Here is a 16,931-nt window from a genome sequence, read left to right on the forward strand (position 1 = left end):
AATTGAATCAGCTGTGGTTCTTGAATTGAAGATATCAGATCGCGTACGCGTTTGCAGGCACGGGCGAACTGAAACATTGATATTTTATGACCATCATACACGGGGATATTGGTAACATCTTTTAACTTTAACCTTTTGAGCCACGAATTTTTATAATTATCGATATTTTATAAAATTTGTTATATAGGAATTTTTGAAGTTGCTGATCACGAATCTGTTGTCAGATTTTCAAAATTCAAGATAGCAGATCCAATATGGCAAACAAAATTTTTAAAGCGATACTGATCAGTACGAAAACTGACAGATGGGGTTTTTGATGTCGCTGATTGGGAATGTATCGTTAGATTTCCAAAATTCAAGATGACTGATTCAATCCTGCGAATGAAATCTTTAGAATAATTAGGATTCGTTGCTTTAGCATTTTGCTACATATATTATTTGCTATGAAATTTCAGAAAACAGTTGTGTTCTGTGCTTAAAAAACAACTTTTTTTTACTAATTCGGATTGTGGGTCTGACGATACATTTTCAATCAGTAACATCAGAAACGTCCACATGTCTATTTTAATCAGCAATCCCAAAAACCTTTATATATAAATTTTTATCAAGATTAACACTGATTTTCAAATTTTGGTTGGCCATATTGGATTCGACATCTTGAATTTTGAAAATTTGACAACAGATTCGTGATCAGCAACCTCAAAAACCCCTATATACCAAATTTTATAAAATACCAATAATTAGAAAAATGTGTGGTTTAAAAAGATATATGTAGGTGGATCTCTGGGTGACCCACTGTGCCGCAAAGGGTTAAGGTAGGTAAGGGCGCCTCCTCGTTGTGCGTCATCTTGCCGTGGTGAGGAAGCTTAACCCTAAAACTCCATGGAACACGCACACGGCTTTGGCCAAGTTGGGTGAACCTCCGGGGTGGAAGGGGAACTAAGAGCGCACAGTACCCTTTATAAAGGTATAAGGGGAGACCCAGCGACTCCCTTAGGGATGACGCCCACTCTTCGGGGTGGTTTAAAGTGTCATCCCAATCGCTGGTAGGGGTTAGCAACCCCGACTTTAATTGCCCGGTGGCGCGGCACCGTTGGGGGAGGATTACTCCCCGCCTGCGATATGGCTGGGTGCTCCCGGCCCCATGAGGGTGCTGCGTGTGTAGTTGCTCCCGCCGCTTAGCGTCCCTCCGGGGGGACGTGGGTGCCGGCTTCGGCCGGTGTCCCACAGTGGGAGAGGCTTTTCCCTCGTGGACAAGCGACTCAGGGGTGGTTTACCCTTGAGTGCGCGGCCGCGAGGGGGAGCCGTGCGGGTCGATGATGTCCTAGAACTCCCGGGCCCATTGGGCCGGACGGGCCAGTATAGTTCCGGAACTTCCGGACCTACCGGGCTGGGCCGTTCCGGGCCGCTCGGACTTATTCCGAGGTCGGGGCTGGGACGGCGGAGGGGCCGACGCGGGTCGTGGACGGTCACAGCCCAGCGACTCCGGGTCGGTTTAGCTGCCAGGGCCGCTTGGACTTATTCCAAGGTCTGGGCCTGGCAGCGGTTGTTGGGTTCCGCCGGCGGTGCATCGCGACCGTTTTCCCTTCCAAAGCGATGCACCGTCGGTGCCCCTTCCGAGAACTTTGGCCTTGGAGGGAGCGATAACACGGTACGCTGGCTGCCATGGAGGGCAAGACTGAGCGGGGGAGCGGCGACCCAGTCCCAACCGTCCATGGGGCCCTCCGGTTGGCACCACCCGCTACGGTACCTGCGAGGTCGGAGGCGCAGGACCCCTGAAAGCCCATGGAGGCGTAAAAACCTCTATGGGTTAGTAGGAGGCTGGGGACCAGTGCCGGGGATGCCCATCCCCCGGCTCGTGTCGTATGCCACCCCCTCGGGGGAACTTGGGGCCCCGTCGTGGAGTGTTGCCGGTCATGTTTCGGGACACTCTGCGGCGGGTGAGAGTACACCCTGAGTGGCGGAGTCGCAGCGGGGCGTGGGATTAATTCTGAAATGGATTTTGATTACGTTTCTAAATTGTCGGTGGCGGTAGAGGACGAGAAAACTTGTCTCTCTGAGGAGATGGGGGGAGCTGTTGATCTCGACGGGGAGGTCCTTGTCAAAAGGACCCTCCCAAGGTCACTGGTGACGATTAATCGTCAGGGGGAAGCAAAGGTCGCCTCAGGAACGGTGACAAAGAGGACTTTAGAAGAAGCTCTGGTAGTGCTCTCCAGGCTCGACGGCCAGAACCCTGCCGGGACCAACAACCCGGCAGCGAAGAAAGAAGGGGAGACCCGAGGCAAACCGGGTCCGGCATCGTTAAAAACGAGGTTAAAAGACGGAGCCGGAAGGGGGGGTCCAATAAGGACCTGTGTGGAGAGCCCTACTCCAACCCCCTATGCACTGCCAACTGGCAGTAGCAAAGGTAGCCGGAGGAACTCTGGTTCCAGAAGGTCCTTCAGGGTCGCGTTACCGACCGGTTCGAGCGCGTTGCGCCGATCCCGATCGCGAACATCCTTCGCTTCGGAGGGTGAGGAGACGACGCTGCTCACTGACGAGGAGCAGTTTGACCTGGAGGCTCCTGAGGAAAGGGGACGAGGTAGGCCGCCGACAGCGGAGCAATACTACCTCAAACAGGAAGCGGACAGGCTCGCCTGAGGAAGGGTCAAAGCCAACAAAACCAGGCTGGATACGTCCGTCCCGTTTGAAGACAAGAGAGGGAAAGTCGCCAGGTTGGTGGACATATTCAGGGAAGAGTTCAGCCAGGCTCCGGAGGATGACATTTTTGGTCGCCTCTTTATTGGAGCCAACCCCATCCTGAAGGTTGCCCGGCTCTCGGGGAACCTGCAGGGTCCGCTCCAGGGCCTCCTCAGAAACACGGCAGCGGAAAAAGAGCCGCTTCATGCGCTCTCAACGAGCGCCTCGCGAGGGAGAGAGACTCTGCTGGAGATGACCCCCGGAAAGAGGTCTCCTTCCTCAGGAGAGAGCTGGAACAGAGCTGGAAAGAAATCGAGGCCTTTAGGGCGGAGAGGTCCTGCTCTGTTGCCGCTGTGGCCCCTGCCCCTGCCCCACCCAGGGTTATCAATGTGGAGAAGGTCCACCTGGACGTTCATGGCCTGAGGAGTGGAAGAGTCCTTTTCCAAAGAGATGAGGTCTCCCATCCCACGGGCCAAAAAGAACCGATGGAGACGGAGCTCTCTCCCGTACCCCTCGTATCCTCTGATCTCGAGCGCCCAGTGCTCGAGCATCCCCCCGGAAGTACTGACGAGCATGCTCGTCGCCAGATTGAGGGCCTGAAGAAGGACGTGGAGAAGATCAAGACCCTCTTGAGGAACTTGATCTCCTCTCGCAAAGGCCCTAAGGAGTCCTCGGATGAGGCTCCTAAGCCGAGGAAGAAAGAGGTTGCCGGCGCGAAGGAGAGTAAGGGAGAGGTCATCTCTTCCTCAGACCCCAAAGCTTCAAAGGGCAAGAAAGTACCTGAGGCGAGTGGGAGACAAGCCCCAACCTCGGGTAGGAAGAAAAAGAGTAATAAAGGAGGGAGGTGGATCCAACCCTCCGCCGCCAACACCGCTCACACACCCATCCCTTCCGCTGCAGCCCCTGGGCCCAGCGAGCTGAGGAGGCAGACCGGTGCCGATGCCCCATCCCCGGTAACCGCTAAGCCGCAGGTGGAGACCTGAGCCACTGTGGTCGAGAGGAAGTAGGGACGAAAAGGTGGAAGCACGACCGCTCCCCCCTCTGCATCCCCTCCTTCCTCGAAGGTGAGGGACACTGCCCCCCGAACCCCAACGCCTGGAGCGAAAAAGAAGATCCCGAGGAAGACCACTGCAGCCAATAAACCAGTTGCTAGGAAGCAGCCACAGTCGGCTGCGGTGGTGGTCACCTATGCCAAGGGGGATTATTGCGACACTATGCGCCTTGCGCGCAGCAAGGTTCCCCTGGCGGGGCTAGGCATAGACGCTATCAGGACGAGGAAAGCTATCAGTGGTGCCCTCGTCCTGGAGATCCCCGGGGTCGAAAGCGGGGAGAGGGCCGCTAAACTGGCCTTTGCCCTGCAAGAGGCCCTCGAGGAAAGAAGGGGAGTTGGCCGCTTCACACAGGCAACTGATGGCCTTAGGGCCGTCATAGTTACATGCCCCGTCCTGGCGGCAAACAAACTTGCCAAAGCTGGGATGATCCAGATTGGGTGGAGTAGAGGGACGGTCAAGCTACTGCCCGTCCGCTCTCTACAATGTTACCGTTGTCACGCGCGTGGCCACGTGCAGGCTGTATGCATTGCGGCGGATAGGAGCCAGCAGTGCTACCGCTGCGGCGAGACCGGGCATGCTGTGTCGGACTGCACCAAACAGCCCAACTGCCCGGTCTGCAAGGAGAGGGGTCTCCGGGCGGGCCACAAAGCCGGGGGACCAGCATGCCCTCTTCCCCCTAAAAAGAAGAAAGTGAAAACAACTCCCCTCTTTCCCCCTTCGGGTGGAGAGGAGGTGGCCCTGCCCTCCACCTCTCCCGAGGTGACCCCGGCGCCACACAAGGGGGAGCCGAGCAAGGCTCAAAAGAAGAGGTCGGGGGAGCAGGAACTTCCTCCCCAGATGTCACAGCCCGACACTATTGCTGTTGGAAAGAGGAAGCGTCTCCGAGAAGTTACCGGAGACGCCTCCAACGAGAATGAGATGGAGGTGGTGGAAGTGGTGCAGGTCACACCTAACACCCTCACCCCTGTCATGGAGGCGGAAGCGAGTGGCGGCAACTTAACCACCGAATTTAGGGAGGGAGATCTCACTCACAATGAGTAGCGCTCTCTCCTTCCCAATTCTGCAGGCGAACCACAACCACAACGACTTATTCGCACAATTCATGGTAGAGTGGTTGTGGCTTGGGAGTAGTCGCCGATCCCGTACGGGTCCCACCTGATGACGACCGCTGGGTGGGTGATACCTTGGGATCGGTGGCTATTGTAGCCGGACCCGCTGCAGGTGCCCCTCTCCCCGTTTTGCGCGCCCGGGGAGAGGGATTTGTAGCGGCGGACTGGGGGCCTATCACGATGGTGGGAGTGTACCTCCCTCCAGCCTGTCCGTTCGGGAATACGCCGTCTAGACGAGCTGGCCGCCTGCCTTCGTGGCCTGGCACCGCGCCCGGCCGTCGTCGCAGGGGACTTCAACGCCCACTCTCCTATGTGGGGTTCCCCGCGAACGAATCCCAGTGGAAGGCTGGTAGAGACTTGGGCCGCTGCCGAGGACCTTCGGATCCTCAACCAGGGCAGCGACAACATATTCGTGGAGCACCGGGGACACCCTAGTGTCTGTGGGGCCAAGTTTTAAATATCTCGGCCTCCAGATAGACGGCACCTGGAGGTTCAGGGAGCACTTTGCTCTCCTGACCCTCAAAGTGGCCAAGGCCTCCGCGGCGTTGGGCAATCTCCTGCCTAACCTTAAAGGATCTGGAGGCGTTGTCAGACGCCTCTGGTGCGGGACGGTCCAGGCCATAACCTTATATGGGGCCCCGGTCTAGGCCAAGAGGGTCATGGGAGATCGCATATTGCGCGAAACGCTTAGAAGAATTCAGCGTCCCATGGCCCTACGGGAGGCGCGGGCATACCGCATCGTCTCGCACAGGGCGGCCACAATCTTGGCCGGCCCCCATGGAAGCTGGTGGCACGTTCCCACGCCGAAGTATATCGGCGGGTGCGCCAGCTGCAGGAGGTAGGAAACAACATCCCCATTACGGCCAGGATCAAGCAACAATTAAGGTGCCAGGCCCGACGGCTCCTTCTGGTGAGGTGGAGACGCCACCTCACCGTCGAAGAGACCCATGTGGGTTGAAGGACCGTCGAGGCCATAGCTCCCCGTCTATCGGAATAGTTGACGGGGAGCCAGGGTGTCTCTTTCAGGATGACGCAGGTACTCACCGGACACGGCTGTTTCACGTTGGACAGTTGTCCGGCGTGGGCAAATGAGCGCCGTGCCCTCACCGCAGTCATCGGTTTTTACCTCTTCCCCCAGGCTGGTAGTCGCCGCAATGCTGGAGGAGGAGGTCAAATGGAAGGCGGTGGCCTTCTTCTGCGAGACGGTTATGTCGCGGAAGGAGGCTGCCAAGAGAGAGAGAGAGAGAGAGAGAGAGAGAGGGAGCGGCACGTTGTGCGACAGCCTCGCCGACGTCGTCGTCTCCCTGCGGGGCAGCCCGCTGTCCACCGGGTTGCCGGCGGAGGGGCTATGTCGCCACCCCCACCCCCTCGGAAAGGAAACGAATGACGGCAAGGGAGAGGAACGTAGCCCGGTGAAAAATCCACCGGGGTGCGAGTGCGTTCCTCCCTCCCCTCTTACTATCTGCTGTTATCCGTTCAGGCAAAGGATGGACGGCCCCTCATGGATAGAGGGGCCGTATGACCTGTCTCCCTTTGGTAAGGAGATAGGGAGAGTCCCGGGACCTAGACCCGGGACTGAGGGGACCGGAGATCGGGGTACGGACCCTGATCTTTGGACCTCGCACCCCCCCCATCTGGGAGGGAGGCCGGCTACGTGGAGAGGTGGTGCCCCTCCCGTAGCCCGAAATAATTAACATCACACGGCCGGAAGTCGGAGAGCACAGCCAGCTCTTCGACTAAGCAGTGTCGGCCCTCATCTGGCCGGCACCGCGAGGGAGACATAAATGTCGAGGGGGGGAGCGTGGAAAATTATGCCACTGGCAATGCCCACGCTCCTCCCGTTAATCGACCAGGCCGGACACCCGCAGCGGTTTTAGTGGGTTAAAGTCCCACATAATCCACGGCATTCCCTTCCACGGGCTAATGTGGGGTCGGCGGGTATGCATGATGCATTTTCCCTGCGTTAACAAAAATAGGTAGGTAAGGGCGTGACCCCTTCCCCCCGATGACTCACCACCTTGACGTGGTGGGGGGGCTCATCCTCAGGGTGATTTCGGTGTGGTTGTCGGGTCTTAGGACCCACAACCCCCGAGTGAACCCGAGCGGTGCTAAGAGTGAGTAACATTATGGTACGCAAGCGTGTCAGAAACGCTGCGGATTCGGATGCCGCAGACCGGCGGGGGGGGGGGATATTGTCTCTGTTCCTCCCTCGTCGTCATCAAACGAAGGGCCCCCGGGGGCACATGCTATCGCATGGAAGGAAAGGCTCGCCGACGCTCACATGACTGCCCATAGCAGGTATGTGGACCTCTATGAAGACGGTGGGTGGAAGGTGGAAGAGCGTAGGCTGACCGAGCTCCGTCAGATCTTTTTAGATCTGATGGCGGTGTCTCGAGAGATCCTGGATGCTCTACCGGAGACAACGCGGATGTGGGTACACAGGTGTACCCAATTCTACGTGAAACGAGAAGTATGGGTCTCCAGACCATCATTGAGACCCCTAAGGCCGCGGAGGTTCCTCATTCCTGTGTGAATCTTGTGAGGAGTGAGGTTAGGTGGAGTCCGCTCTAGCACTTGGGCTAAGCGAACTCCGCCAAGAGATCCGGGCGGGTCATCGCCTAGTTTTCTCCACCCCCAAAGAGGGGGCCGCTGTGTTGCCTTTTTGGGCCGCGGTAACGGCCGGGGGATAGAGGGAAAAAGAAGGAAGGAGCTGTTCCAGAGGGATCCCCCCCCGTTAAAAGGGGTAAGAAATCTCTGGATCAGCCTTGCTCCCCGAGTAAGGGGAGGAAGAGAAGAGGGGGCGGCACCAGTGGCCCCCTGAGGTGTTACAAATGCCTCAAGGGGACACATTGGTGCCGCGTGTAGGACCGAGGTGTACCGGGGCGATCGGTGCTACCGGTGTGGCGTCCCCGGTCACCCCGGTTGGAGGTGTCGGGGAATACCCAGATGCGCTTTGTGCGCAGATCTGGGTGTTCCTGCCGACCATGTCCTGGGTGGGGGCAAAGAGTGTTCCACGCCTCAGGTGAAGGCGAGGAACAGGAAGAAGAGGCGTGGGGTGCGGGAAAAGTGTCCCCCTCGGCAGAGGTAACCCCAGTGGTAGAAGAGCCCCCTGATGAGGAGGGTAGGGGAACCGATTTGTCGGCCTTTCTTCCCAGCAGAGGACACCCTGCTAATAGAGGAAGTTGTCATAGAGGAGGCTAGATTCTCCCCTGAGTGGGGCGAATCTAGACTCCTTATTCAGTCAGAGGGGGTCGTGGGGGAGAAAGAAGGAGTAAAGTATAGTCTTACCCCCCTCTCTCCCACGGGGCAGTAAACTCGAGGGGTCTTTAAGATCCCCCTCGCCCCAAATCTGGCCAAAGATCCGGCCATTTAGGGGGGAGGTGAGAATTATATTCTCACCTCCTCCCAGGGGGCCAAGGAGAGGTGGGTGCGGGAACACCCACTCCCCATTACACCTTGGCCCCAGGAAAAGCGGCGGCGCTTCGATGTGGTCACCGAAGCGCCGCCGATGGTGCGCCACTGAATTTTTTTCTGTGGCGCACTATGGAAAAAATCTCCCCCCTCCGACCATCTGGGGAGGATCGGCGAGAGTGGGTCCTGGTAGAATGCGAAAGCGACCCTAGGGCCCACTCACATCAATCGCCGGGAAGTGACCACCGTCTGGTTTTTAGTGGGTATACCCCCATCTATAGGAGAGAGTCCCACATACCTCCGGGGAGTTCCCGCTCCTCGGGGGATGCGTAAAGCATTTTCCAGACGTAAAAAAAAGGTAAAGGCGCCGACGGGGTCCAAATAACGGCACTGCTGCGGGAGGCGTATTACGACGCCAAAAAGTCCTTGCAGCGAGTCATCAAAGCGGCCAAAGCCAGGGCGTGGGATGAGCTCGTCCAATCGGTGATCCTTGGGAACGTCCGTACAAGATTGTACAGAAAAAGCTGAGTGCGGGCGGCCCACCAATCGCCGAGGGATTGGACCCACAGGTCCTAGAAAGGATGGTTTCCACCCTCTTTTCAGGGGGCGCGGGCCGGACCGAAGATATCTTTCGATATCTAAAAGTCGGCCGCATCCCCTGGACAGAGGACCTGGGGGTCACGGAGGACGAGCTCATGCGGGAGATCCGTAATATCTGGGGCAAAAAGACCGCCCTGGGACCGGACGGGATTCCTGCAAGAGCACTGACTGCTGAGGTCACTAAAGGGATGGCGTCGAGCCTCTTCAATGAATGCCTAATCTCCCCGACCTATGGAAGAGTGTAAGAAGGATGGTGCTACTTCCAAAGGAAGGAAAATCGGCAGGATCTTCTTCGGCGTACCATCCCATCTGCCTCCTCGATGAGGCGGGCAAGCTATTCGAGCGCATCATAGCTGCCCACCTAAGGAGGCATCTGTCCCGAAGTGCTCCCGATCTGGCAGAATGCCAGTGAGGGTCTTTCAACAATTGACGCTATAATGCGTGTGAGAACCCTCACGGAACAGACTATAGCCAGAGGGAGGGTGGCAGTGGCAGTATCATTAGACATCGCCAATGCCTTCAACACCCTCCCCTGGGAGGGTGTGCACGGGGCTCTGAATTATCACAGGGTTCCCGCGTACATCCAGGATGTAACTCGGGACTATCTCCGGGGCCGAAAAATCGTGTACCCGGAGCGGTACCGAAGAATAAAAGAGAGAGAGAGGTCCACCGAGGTCGGTCCTAGGACCACTCCTGTAGAACCTAGGGTACGATTGGGTCCTAAGACAGGTCCTTCTCCCGTAGCGTTATACGGAGCCCCCGTGTGGCACAATGCGGTATTGGCCAGCAGAAAGAATCTGCAGGCCCTTCGGGGCATGCAGAGGAGGCTGGCCATCCGCGTCATATGGGGGTATCGGACCGTCGCCTTTGAGGCGGCGTGCCTGGTGGCCGGGCAGCACCCGGACACGGAAATGCTCTGGGTCTTCGCAGCGGGCACGTATGCCGAAATATATCGGATACACGTGGCCCGCCGGGAGGACCCGGGCACGGAAATATCCGGACTCCTGACGCCAAGGATTGTAGCAAAGCTCAGGCTCCAGGCTCGGCGGCGCAAACTCTTAGAGTGAGAAGAGGGCCTGTCCAATGTCAGGACAGGCCTACGCGCCGTCGAGGCTATCCGCCCAGTCTTTATGGACTGGGTGAACCGACGACACGGTGCCCTCGATTTCAGGACGGTGCAGGTGCTCACCGAGCATGGTTGCTTCGGGGAGTACCTGCACCGAATAGGTAGGGAGTGGTCGATCGCGTGTCACCATTGTGGCGCCCCGATGGACACGGCTAAGCACACCCTGGCCGAGTGCCAGGCGTGGGAAGATCAATGCCGTGTCCTCCGGGACGCCAAAGGGTAAGAGGTCTCCCTGGCTGCCATGGTGCAAGCCATGGTGACCGGGGAGGACCAGTGGAGAGCGGCCGCCTCTTTCTGCGGAGACATCATGTTCCGGAAGAAGGCGGCCGAAAGAGAAAGGAAGGCGGACCCGAGTGGCCCTCCCTCTAGGAGAAGGAAGGGAGGTGCGAGGAGACGCGCTTCTCCTTTAACCTCCCTTCTGCAGGGTCGCGGGGGCGTAGGACACCTGCGTCCCATTGCACCACGACCTAGAGTAGAAGCGGCATTGCGTGGTCCCGCAACCACCATCGGTGCGGCGCTGGGCGTCTCCAGACGCTCAACACCGCCCGCGCGGAAGTGAGTCCCCTCTCCTCCAGCCCTTACTGGAGTTGAAGAACGGGGGACTCGGCGAAGACGAGTCCCGGTCGAATGCGAAAGCGACCCCGGGGCTCGTCCATAACCGCAGCGTAAACCACCATCTGGTTTTAGTGAGTATGCCCGACCATAAATAATTGGTCGGGTGAGTCCCACATACCCTCTGGGAGTCCCCGCTCCCAGAGGGAATCGTAAAGCATTTCCAGATGTTAAAAAAAAGGGTAAGGGCGCCAAAATGTCCTAAAACTAGCAATCCTGAGATTTCCTCAGAGTTAGAGATGGCTCGTGACGGTTTATTTACACGTTGTTTTAATTGATTTATTTGATCCGGCAGATTTCGTAATTGAGAGAGCTCATTTTGAATTTGTGAAAGCAGCTGTATAAGAGAGTCTGCATCTATAGCTTTGCTATTATTACAAGCGCGTTCGCGTAATTGTTTTTCCATTTCGTTACGTTCGCATTGCATAGTTTGTTGCTGTTCACGTAATTGTTTTTCGCGTTCGTCAAGATGTTTTTGTCTAAGTTCAAGTTCCTTAATAGTACCATGTGAACAGGTTAAATATTCCATTCCAAATTTTAATTAATTGCCTAAATGCTTCATAAGTATTTTAATCGTTAAATCATACGTAATATAGAGAGTTATGTAAATTCATTGAATGAAAATAATTAAAGTGCAATTATTAATATGCAGTACATATACAGGGTGTCCCAGACTTACCGTATCACCTGTTAATGGTGTATTTCTGAGGCCATTTGAAGACAAAAATCGTAATACCAAAATGTCGAGGCTGCAATAGTTTTCAAATGGTAAGGATTTAAAGTTTATCAATTAGCATGACAAACCTTCACACGCTTAGGCACGTCGCATATTGAAAGTGCCCCCACACTAAATTTAATTACCGACATTGAAATATTGATAAATTATGTATTTAATTTACTGTTAAGGGTCGACAGGACCGGCGAAAAAATTCCAGCGTCACTGTTACCAACATTGAGAAATAAATTCTCATTCAATGTGTTGGTGTAAGTTTGTACACGCACAAACATCCTTGCATTTCAAGACAAACAAGGACGATGTTATTGTCTCTTATTGTCTCTCCTTAGCAAGAGGTGCTAACATCGATTCGTTAGCTGTATTTTAGGTACAGATAGCGATATTCGTAGTTCCAATATTTAGTCTCGAGAAAGTCATGTTCCTTCATGAACCTATTTTTAGTATATTCTTTACAAAAATAACGTATAGAGCCGGATTTTGCATTTTTGCTCTGAAAAATTTAAAAATTAAAAATTAAAATAAATAGAATATCAATTCGGGGGACAGCTACATCTGACTCTCGGCAACTCGCTATCAGCAGTACGATTTTTAAAAATTTTATATTGACCTTTTTTCCAAAAAATCGCTCTATATGTAGATGAAAAGGATTCTGCTGATTACAAATATCATAATTTTATCGCGATCTTTGCTGTATTTTGGCCAAAATATGAGAATTACGAATCAGTCTTCGCGAGAGGTCTCCACAGTGTCTCCTGTCGACCCTTAAGTTATTGTTACGTAGTAATATTACTACTTTTACGTAGTAATTTATTGTTATTAAAATAATTTTATTTTATTTCTTTCATGTGCGGTTAATAAATTTGTTGCGCGCGGAATTACGAGGATATTCTAATACCAAAATTTATTTACCGCACATAAAAGAAATAAGTTTATAAAATTATTTTAATAACATTAAATTACTACGTAATAGTAGTAATATTACTACGTAACAATAACTTAACAGTAAATTAAATACATAATTTATCAATATTTCAATGTCGGTAATTAAATTTAGTGTGGGGGCACTTTCAATATGTGACGTGCCTGAGCGCGCAAAGGTTTGTCATGCTAATTGGTCAACTTTAAACCTTTATCATTTGAAAACTATTGCAGCGTCGACATTTTAATATTAGGATTTTCATTTCCAAATGGACTCAGGAATACACCATTAACAGGTGATACGGTAAGTCTGGGACACCCTGTATATTAAAAATCATTAAACAATATAATTATCAAACGGTAGATCACTACAAAATTCCACTGCTGCCACCAAAATTTATATGTTACGTCTGACGATAACTTTAGAACAGAACTCTGTAAAATTTTCTATACATAAATCTGAAATTGTGTAGTATAAGATCAGAAAAAACTTATTTTAGAAATTCTTAATACTTCACTAATAAAGAAATTCAGTAATTATTTACTATAGGGGAGGCAGCTCCAATGACCTTGATCTTGACATATGTTGGTCACTGTCCTGAGTAATGTTCAAAAGGTTTTAGCCGTTACTCGTTATTTCTTAAAAAGTTATTAACAAAGAAAGTTTGACAAATAGGATATTATTATTCGCTCATAGGAGTACTTATATAATATCTTATATTGTATATTGTATAATTTTATTTAATTTATTTCATTTACTCATTTACTGATTTACATTTTCACTTTGAGGATACTTAATAGCCATTACTTCGAAAAAAGCATCTAATCGTTTTTCAAAATCAAATCTCTTTTTAAATATAAACTTTGCTAAATAATGACTAAAATGTTCCTCTTTACGACCATACTCTCAGTGAACAACAATACGAAAGGATACAATCTATACACACATACACATACGGGGGGGGTGCAAGGGGGCCTTCACTCCCCCCTCTCCCGCCCCTCGCTTCGCATATACGTTGCAAGACAAAGCAAAGTTCACATGGGTTTGCAACTTTCCACGCGAAGCGAGATGGACGGGGCCGAAGGCCCCCCTTGCACCCCTCCCCCATGTGTGTGTATGTATGTGTTATGAATATATTAAAAATATATATCATTAATAAAAATTAATACCAAGTGGTTCATTCAACAGTATATATATCCCTCAAATAATGTAAACAAAAACTTTTTCCGTGTCGTACAAATTAGTAGGACGTAAACAAACCTCATTGTTGGTATTATCAGTTTATAAAACCAAAGGAACAGCATAAAAAATATGAAATTTCATTTTGTTATATCTCCTAAACCAATGCCGTTCCTCACTTAATTCTTGCGGGGAATTACTCAGAACAACTCCCCGAACAATATATGTAAGTAGCAAGAAAATCGGAGAGGTGTTACCTTTTATGCAGTTTTACCCACATTTTAACTTTAACATAATGGCGAGGTTTAGATTGGGGAGCGAGATGAAGGAGAGTAAATACTGGGAAGAGGAGGAGAAAAGACGGTGCAGAATATGCGGAGGGGAGACGGAGACATGGGAGCATGTCTGGGAGGAATACAGGGAGTGGAAGGTGGGAGAGGGAAGTTGGCAGAATAATGTGAGATGGGTTTTAGGAGAGGAAGGAGAGAGAGAGGGATGGATGAGAGAAATTGAAAGGGAGAGGGGTATAGGGGGGATGGTGGAATGAGAAAGAATGAAAGAGGGGGAGAGAATGAGAATGAATGGTAGAGGAAGGGAGAGAATGGTTTGAGGGGATGAGAATAGTTAAGAAAGAAAGATGAAAGAAATAAGCAAGAGGAAGCGGAAGTCCGGCGCGAGGAGATGTGTTGTGTGTATAAGGGGGGGTGCGAGCGTGGGGGAGCCAAGAAGGTTGCCCACGGTCGCAGGCCCCCTAGGAGATAGATTAAGTTAGTGATAAGTTAGGTTAGGTTAAGCTAGTTTTAAGGTAATTTTGTAAGAGTTGAAAACCCCAAGGGGAATCAATAAACAAACTTATCTATCTATCTACTTTAATATGTGTTTTAATTACACCAATTGACGTGTCTCATTATTCTGTGCATAAAAGAATTAGGGTAAGATAATCGAAAAATGAATATTTTACGAGATACCTTGTATTTTATGTTAAAATATTGCAACTTTCAATCTCCATAACTCGGAAAGTACTCAATGAAATGTAACTTTATTATAGTGTTTTGGAAAGGTCTCGAGATAAGTTACAAGAATATGTAATAAAAAATAGAAGTTTTTATCTAAAAAAACATTAATGACCTTGACCTGATTTTGACAAGGTCACTCAAGGTTAAGTCCACATTTCCATCATGTGTCCCTTTCAAAACCATGCAACTTTTGTCTAAAACATTTTTGTCTATGATGCGTTACGGAGAAGATATCAAAATGCATTATTTAAAATGAGACACCCTATACACATATATTATGTATAACTACTATATACAACTACTATACGAATTAACTGACCAATCGATTGCGTTTTCAAAACGTAATAAAATGTCCTGCTGTACCATCTTAGGAAAAATGGAATATATCTAAGAAAGTTGTCAGATTCGATCATTATTTAATGTATGTACTACGTATATTTCACATGCTTATTACATTACACTTGCTTGTAATATAAGTATTCACTTTATCAGTAATCTGCGACACGGAAGCTTGTTGACCTCTTTAAAGTCAACCGATAAGCACATTATCGATTACATCAAGGTATATATGTATATAAAATTGCTGAGTGGAATATAGCTTTTCTGATAAAATATATATACATATAACATTACGATTACTAATATATGATTCAATTTGTTAATATTAGTTTGTTTTAAAACGTAATATTTAAATTGATAAAATTATGTTTATATAAGTATAACATAAACTGTCGAGAAATATTGTTTATTAAAGCAGTATGATTTAAAATATGTGTTATTGGTATAATATAATATAATATACAGGGTGTCCCATTTTAATTCCTCCAGTAAAATATATCGAAAAATATGGAGAATTTGAAAAAATGTTTCAGACAAAAGTTGTATGGTTTCTAGGGGGACATAAGATGATGCCATTAATATTTTACGAGATATCTTGTATTTTATGTCAAAATATTGCAACTTTGAAGCCTTATAACTCAAAAAGTGTTTAATGAAAAAACATTTTATCATAGTGTTTTGGAAAGCTCTCAAGATAAGCTACAAGAATATATAAAAATATATAGGGTGTTCCATTTAAGAAATTCAAAGTGACCTTCACGTGACCTTTATGTGACTCTTCAAGGTCAAACCAATGCTACCATCTTATGGCCTTCTCAAAACCATACAACACATGTCTGAACCATTTTTCTCTCGCAGGCTTGGTTTTCGAGATATTCGACTGGAGGAATTAAAATAGGACATCCTGTATATCTACATAAGAGATTTGTGTTTGAGTGACAGAAGTAAGACGAAAAAGACACTAAAACTATCCTATTAGAATTAACGTGTACAACAATATTGTTGCACACGAAATTTCCTTATAATTTTAAATTAAAAACAAAATCAAAGAATGTGGACTATTATTGCCAGATGTCATGTCTATGTTGTTGCTTAACTGGTTGCTTATCTCTAGGTGGTCTAAACAGAGACTTATCAAAGGACATCGGTTTCTTAATACAAAATTGATTTTCTTAGTGAGATTTTTTACCTTCTGAAGTTTGTTCCATAGGTTCTGAAACATTTTAATAAAACTTGACAAAAATACAGCACGGATCGTTTTTCTTTTCTTTGACAAATATTGTATAAGGTACACATTGAATTATAATAATACCGGAATGTGCACCAGCTATTCAACCCTTTGTTTGCAAACAAGTCGAGAGAGAGAGAATATAATAACTAAAACTGTATATTTTTTTATACTTTCTGCCTATGCTTAGTTCCTCTTGTTATCATATTAGTCAATTATTAGTCAACTAATATACAGTTTCGACATGCAAACATTGAACTATACTACTTATTGGAACGGGCGCTCGTCTCAAGCTGACGCCAGCCTGTACGACAAAGGCCATCACTATAAGGTATTACCCTCTCTGTCTCACTAACGTGTTATTATCTATTCTACCTACATTTACTCAGTATACAGGGTGATTATAAAATAAGTATCACAAAATTAGAAAGAGGAACGGAGGTTCCTATACTATCTCATACTCAATGAACTACATATATTATAGTTCAATACTTGAATAAGTAGTATATAAAAGTAGTATATAAAGTGTCTCAAGTGTCTCTCTATTAAGCAATTCCAATTTTACTGCGTACTGCGTACGTAGGTATATGTTTTTAGCTAAGATAATATGTGAAAAAATAGAGATAACGATACCTTATAGACACTTCTCTCTCAGCGTCAAGGTTGTCAGGCAGAAACAAAGGCAACACTTGTTCGTATATAATTCAATACATGCAAAGTATTACCACAGTATATACAGTAGCGCAACTCTCCCGATTTTGTGTTGGCCAAAACGGAGTGCGCATGCGCGAAATAAGGGAGTTAATCCAGTAACGCCATCTGATCTTCTCTCTTGCTTATTCTTTTATTTTTCGTACTCTCTCACACATTTAAATACCTATTTAAATGCCTATCTAAGTATATGGCATAATAGATGACATTTACA

Source organism: Anoplolepis gracilipes, chromosome 6 (genome assembly GCF_047496725.1).
Source record: "Anoplolepis gracilipes chromosome 6, ASM4749672v1, whole genome shotgun sequence".
Taxonomy (NCBI): domain Eukaryota; kingdom Metazoa; phylum Arthropoda; class Insecta; order Hymenoptera; family Formicidae; genus Anoplolepis; species Anoplolepis gracilipes.